At 33.2% G+C, this 7,254-nt stretch overlaps 1 non-coding gene across 1 annotated transcript; it reads left to right on the top strand.

Annotated features, from left to right (window-relative positions):
• The first annotated feature begins 6,859 nt into the window (after positions 1-6,859).
• Positions 6,860-6,965, top strand: LOC121225288 (small nucleolar RNA R71). Its single transcript, XR_005923164.1, has one exon. It is a non-coding gene; the product is annotated as a small nucleolar RNA R71 (small nucleolar RNA).
• Positions 6,966-7,254: the final 289 nt, after the last annotated feature.

The raw sequence follows: 7,254 nt of genomic DNA on the forward strand, positions 1-7,254 counted from the left end.
TGCACATCTTGTGTGAACCGTATAGTTATAAATTGACTGTGTAAATATTGAAATTGCAAATCTTTCATGATGCTTGTGAATTGTGTGAACGAAGTATAGAGGTATGAAAAGTAAAGTAGTGACAAATTTTAGAGACGTTTCTTTTAGGCACTAAAGTGTCATATGTTAAATGTGGCTTTGTGGAGGTTCAGGTGGACTGTACGGAGATTCTTATATATGTTAAATTATTTCTTTGTAGAGGCTAGGGTGGGTTGTACTGAGATTTCTATATATGTTAATTATGGTTTTATATAGGCTTAGGTGGGCTGTTTGGAGATTTCTATATGTTAAATTATGACTTTGTGGAGGCTTGGGTGGGTTGTATGAAGGTTTCTCTATGTATTAAACTATGTCTTTGCGGAGGTTTGAATGGTTTATACGAAAATGGATAAGTACGCTATATGATGACCTCGTTAGGGTTTGTTATATGTACGTTAGATTCTACAAAGTTGGAGGCTATCCACAATACGACTATTCATAGAACCATTCACCATATGTTTGTACACAGAGACTATCCCTAGTGTGACTGTCCGCGAGACTATCCGCCATATGTCTGTTCACAAGGCTTGGAAACACAAAAATATATAGACTTTTTCATGCCCATTTTAACTCAAATTCGTGCAGTTTTGGTGTAATTCTAGTCGAAAAATATAATATAATTATAAATTGTACTTAAATTATTAACATATTGAATTTTAATTAATTTCATAATAAATTTTCATAAATTTTATTTAATTTCAACAGATTTACACAAATGGTAAAAATTGGCTCGGCAGATACTGCTAGAAGTGCAAAACCGGGAAGTGATTTTTGAAGCACCGAGGTGAATTAATTTCTCAGCCTAAGATGGTCCAATTTATGAGTATTAATACATAATATAATTAATTTTAATTTTAATCCAATTTATTTTGGGTTAAATAATTATTAATTAAATTATGAAAAGATGTTCAATTGTGCTAAATCGAAAGACTGATCTAACCGAGCACATGGGCTGCCCAAAACTGTCCAACATGCTGACCCAATCAACTTAAATTAACTGATTATTTGACTTGAAAATCAGCCATTGAAGTTTCCTTGAAATTGCATTCAAATCCCTCCACTTATCAAGCTTTTGTAGATTTGCTCCTAGCTAAATTTCGCAAGTTTGAAACATTCAAACTTGCCACATGTCTAGCCGGCCAAGGGGTGTCTATGACTACTGATATTTTGCTATTTTTAGCAGCCAATCCCACCTATAAGTACCCCCTTGCTACTCATTTCAACACAGCTCTCATATATTTCATTCTACACATCTCTCTCCCTTTCACTTGCTTTTCTCTCCTTTCCTTTCCATTTTTCCCTTCCATTCCCTTTCCAGTTTCCCCTATTAGATAAGAGCCCTTCAACCACCATTGGTAGCAACATTCAAGAGCTTGTAGAAGCCTCGGTTCAATAAGAACAAGAGAAGAAGGAGGAGCGGAGCAAACTAGTCAAACTTTAGAGAAACACAGGATTCGATTCTAGTTTCCTATCCTCTAATTTTTATTACTATTGTTATGAACATGTCTATGAATATTTGTTTTTTGTTATTATAAATTTAGTTAACATCACTTAAATTTAATTCATGTTAGGTTGATTGCATTTCATCCACTCAAGTTATTAAAATCATGTTTGTGTTGTTATAGGTCTTGGTAAATTGTTTGATTAAGTAAAACCATGATTATATTATTCTTCCGTTACAATTGTAAGGTAACTAATTAATTAATTATTAATCATGTTGAAATTTTAATTAATTGACACAATACTTAATTAGTGTATGTTTAATCTTCTAAGGTAGCTGATGGTTAAATTAGAGATGATATTAAACAGTGCATTAGCCTTGCATAACTTGCAAGATTATTGTGATTAAACTGTTTCAATGTAGGAATATATTGTTACCTCTCTTAATCTTTTACTTGCTTATTTAAATTGATTAATTGTTTGAATTGGCATAGTGATATGTTCAAGAGATTAGTTAATTTAGTAAGTCTGTATGTGCTATAGTTAACAAATTACCAAGTTGTCGTGAATTTATTTGTAACAACATGGACGTTGTTTTAGTAATATTAAGTTAAGAAATGTAATTAATCTAACACAATTATGTCATTTTGATTAAACTTGTTTTTTAGAAATCGAACGTTGAAACTTTTATTGTTATTCTATTTTATTTTACTTAGTTAAATTTTAGTTTTTAATTACTTCCTCAAAATTAGAATATTTTTCTTCACCAAAGTGTTTTTAATTGTATTCATAAATAATTATTTTCACAGCCCCTGCAAGTATGATAACTGGATATTTAATTGTCACTTTATTACTTGATAACGATTGTGTACACTTGCACATTTCATCGTTCTAAGACTACTCACACTTCATCGCCCGCTTTATGTTTAAGTTGTAGCACAGTGAGTAAATTGCAACACTAAAACCCTCCGCGAAGTGTCATTGTGAGATACTCTACGAAGAGTCTAATTATGCAAACTGTATGATTATGAAAATTGTCTCTATGCAAGCTATATGATTCTGCGACCTGTATCTATGAGAACTGTACAATTTTGCGAACTATATCTGTATGAGTTGTACGATTTTGTGAACTGTATCTATGCTAGTTGTATGATTATGTGAGCCATATGATGGTGTGAGTTGTATCATTATGCGAGTTGTACTAAATTGTGAACTGTAGTGATATTATATTGATTTTTTTATGCATCGTGAAATTCTAATTCAATGGTTAAACTAGGAACTCGCTAAGTTTTACTCGAACTTACCTGCTTTCTTTTCCTACCCTTTAGGTATCGTAAAAAAAATTATTTCTTGGACTTCTAAGATGGGCGTAGCTAGAATTTTTAGGCCTTTAGGGAGCCTATCTTTATTTTGCTTGTAGCGTGCATATATTGATGTAGTTTAGATGTTCAAGTTGCATTAACTTTATCTTATTGAACATTGTTAAATCCGACGGGTTGTAATTAAGTTGGTGGATTGTATTACGAAGAAAATATAAATGTGCTAAGTAAAAGTATTTGTCTATAATCTTGGCATTGCATCTGTATAAAAAATTCATAAACTTTAGGCATTAATATAGTTGGTTATTCGAGTTTTCACCTCAGTTTTCCAGTTGTCCGCTTAGGCTTTGAGGTGTTATGGTTAGTGGTATCAGAACTTCATTTTAGCTGATTCTCGGATGACAAATTACAAAATTAAATCCCTAATTTTTTTACTAAATTATTCTGGCTCAATCCCTCGTTTGTTTACTAAATTGTATTTGTGTTGTTATTATGAAGAATAAATTAATAAATTGAACTTGTGTCATCTGTTTACTAAATTTATGCAAGGTAATAAATACCTTACAATATTATTACTAATTTGACCTAATTACCATTCAGATATTGTGTCCACCAATTACCATCCGGTTTTGATTGTATGGAGCCATACTTTTAAAGTGCTCATTCATGCCATAGCTTATGTATGGCGCAACACGACACCTTAACACCAGTTATTGTGGCTTTGAATTTCTTGTGTCGCACCATGGCCTATGCATGATGCAACAAGATCTTGCTCCTAGCCCTTCAATATATGTTGAAGTCCTCCGTTCATCCATTTTTATCCTTGATTAGCTTCTCTTTGTCCCGTCACATCCAAAAACCTTATTTCTCCTAATTCTAAAATATAATTACACGATAATTATCCTAAAATCTAATTACAAACAAAGAAATGAATCTAATTTACATGTACAAGTTAATTAAAGTTCAATGGTTTAACAACTATGTCGTGCTACCTCTAACAATTCCCTAAACAGCACCATTGACTTCAATTGTTGTTCACGACTATCCTAGGCCTTCCAATCACTCCCATTCCATTAAGATCTTACCATTTTTCTTGTTCTTTTACATTATGAGTACCTACACTTGCACAACTCGAAAAGTACCTTCGATCAAGGCCTTTAGGGATTAAATTGATTAAAACTTTACATTCCTCCCTAAGAAGTCCCTCACTTTGGGAATCTCGACCACATTTGAACACTTCTATCTTTTCATTGATTTTATAATAAGCTTATTTTTCTCAAGATTGATTTTTGATTTAAAAGTAGCCAGAAATGGCCTACCCAACAGAATGGGGATTTCTCGATCTTTTTCAAAATTGTGGACTACAAAATTAACCTGTACCTTGACCAATACATTTTCTAGTGCACCCAGGATCTATCAGCTAATTACAGTGTTGTTGAGGTGTTCTTTAGTTCTCTGAGTTCAAGTTTCTGATAGATTGATAAGGGCATTAGATTTATGCTAGCCCCTAAATTACAAAGGGCTTTGGTGAAATGTCGATTCCCTATCTCTATTGGAATCGTGAAACTGCCCAGATCTTTTAATATGTATCCTCTTAACTATTAACGTGCTACACAAGGCATCAATGGCAATTCACTCGCCCTTTTTCATTTTATTATGTCATGGCATTATTATTATTTAAATACTTGACATATTTAGGGATTTTATCAATAAGCTCTAAGAGTGGTAGATTGACATTAGGGGATTTAAACAATTTTAGAAAACTTACAAAATCTGCCTTGTCCCTCTTTTGCTTGTCCTCTAACCTTGTCGAGAATGATACCTTCGTTGTGCTTGGTCTACCTATTATTGGATCAGACACCAATTTAGCTACCTCTTCAGTCGACTCGTGGTGCTCTGCTTCTTCCCCTTCTGTGGATTCATTGATTACTCTAGGGACCTCCTCTTCCTCATGGATGATCTTGCTTGGCGGCTTCAATTCTGATATGTGCTCGTAATCGTTTGATGATCACAAGAACATTTTGTTGTTCGATCGTTCTAACAGGTAAGTTGAAAGAAAAAATAATAAAAGCTAAAGTAAAGATAAGCAAAATAGATAGATGAGATGATAATACTTCAACACAAAACAAACCTAGAAAAGAACCAACATTACAAAGAACGAGACCCATTTTCTATAATGTTTGAACAGAATTGGAAGTTCAAGAAGAAGACTGTGGCCAACTATCTTTGAGATAGGAACCAAAAGTATAGTGATCACCACACTCACAGACATTGATGAGAAAGGGGAATGATAATATCAAAATTCGGATGAATGCAACAAGACTAAAATCTTGAGAAGTTCAGAATGTGCTCTCAAAGAACAAATAGAATAAAACTCACAACATTGTATATTGATCTAATGTATTTCAAGCTTACAAGTGATTCATATTTATATGTGTGTAAAAGTTAAAGGAATATTACAAATGGTCATAAACATGTAATTAAATGAAAAGAAACATCCAAATTGAATAAGGAAACTGTCTAAGCTTTGAAACTGTCCATATTTGCCTTGTAACTATTCATGCTTGAAAAATGTAACTATCCAAACTAAAAGATTTTTTAACTGTCCAAACTTAAAAAGGATTGCTCCTTGTAACTTGCAAACAATATAAATAAAAATCCATTAACATAATTCAAACATTTAAACACATGAGACTTGTAAACATGAAAACATGATAGGTTAGAATGGTTAAAGAACATAACTTAGACACATGACACATGACACAATATATATTTATAAAACACACATAAACAAATAAACATGTGGAAATGACATAATCATAAATGATATGAAAACACAAAAGCTATAGACACATAATAAATGTGATGCAAAAATATAAATTAAAAACACAGAAGAAACGAAACATAGAAACGTTAAAGAATCTATAAAATAAAAACTAAAATTGGGTCATTTCATTTTGCATTTGGACTTCACATGTTGGAGCCCAATATCTGGACTTAGCCCAAGGTTAATATCTTTATTTCCAATGTTTCCAATTCTAAACAAAGGTCCAATTGATACGATAGCAATGGCACTCCTCATTTTGCACTTGGTGCCTTCACACATGGGCCAATTATCATGGTTGGTCTTTTTAGATCCAACATCCTTAAGTAGAAGTCCAATAAACTCCATAACATGGGGGAGAAACTCAATTAGGCCCAATACAGTATGATTCATTTGTGTTATGTGATTGGATCTTGGACCAATCCAAAGCCCCCTTAAATGGATAATCACATAATGCTCCAGTGCATGCATTCGTAAAGTAATTGCTTTTACATGCTCCTTCTCATTTTTCTGAGGATTGTTCTCTGTGTTACTGGGGAGACTTTGTCCATTTTTTTTGAAACATTGTCATTAATTTCCTCATTTGGTCATAGAAGCTAGTCATCCAGGATTCGAGCTGTCCACAATAGCTTGAACTTGTCAAGTGTTCGTCTTCAGTTTTTGCATCTCCTCCTCTAATCGTTTGAATCTTTGATCACGTGCAGCATGGTCATTCTCCACTTTTTTTTGTAATTGTGGTGGTTGATAAGAAAGGTTTATGGGTTTGCGCTTGATTTGCACCTCTTTAATTACCTCTCTATTTGAGGTTTGGATGATCCCTCTAATCAGGATTGTAGGTATTTGAATAGGGATTTTCACCCTTATTACCTATGTAGCTCACCTCTTTCGGTTGATTATCAAAATATGGGTCCACTCTTATTGGTTTTACAATCGTCTCCAAATGGTTAATCTTTTCTAAGACTCGTTGGTATAAATCATCTATGTTGTCTTTGTTCATCTTTTTTCTATTGGAGGCTTGGATTTATACATAAATATCTCATTGGGCCACATATAAGAATTCAAAATTATATCATCAATGATTTTATAGGCTTGTTCATAAGTGTTGAACAAAAGAGATCCTTCGGCCGCTCTATCTAGGCTAGACATAATGGTACCGTCAACACCATTATAAAATATTTGAATTTGGAGTCATGCTTTCATTCCATGTTATGGGAACTTTTTTAGCATCGTCATGAAATGCTTCCACGCCTCATAAAAGAACTCACCTTCGTATTGTTTGAAATTGGCGATTTCTTGCCTATGTTGAATGATTCTACTTATCGAAAAAAATTATGGAGAAATATTTCTGCTAGATCATTCCATGTTGTAATGGAACTTGGTCCTAATGAATCGAGCCAGTCAGCCACATTGTCGCACAATGAGAATGAAAATAATCGAAAACGCACAGCATCGTCGGATACCCCGTTGTACTTAAAGGTATCGCAAAGTTGAAGAAATCGCTTCAAGTGATGATTAGGATCTTTCACCATATTTCCCTTGAATTTTAGTGTATTGTGTATCATTTGAATAGTGTCTATCTTTATCTCGAAATTA

This window comes from Gossypium hirsutum, chromosome A03, assembly GCF_007990345.1.
Source record: "Gossypium hirsutum isolate 1008001.06 chromosome A03, Gossypium_hirsutum_v2.1, whole genome shotgun sequence".
Classification (NCBI taxonomy): Eukaryota; Viridiplantae; Streptophyta; class Magnoliopsida; order Malvales; family Malvaceae; genus Gossypium; species Gossypium hirsutum.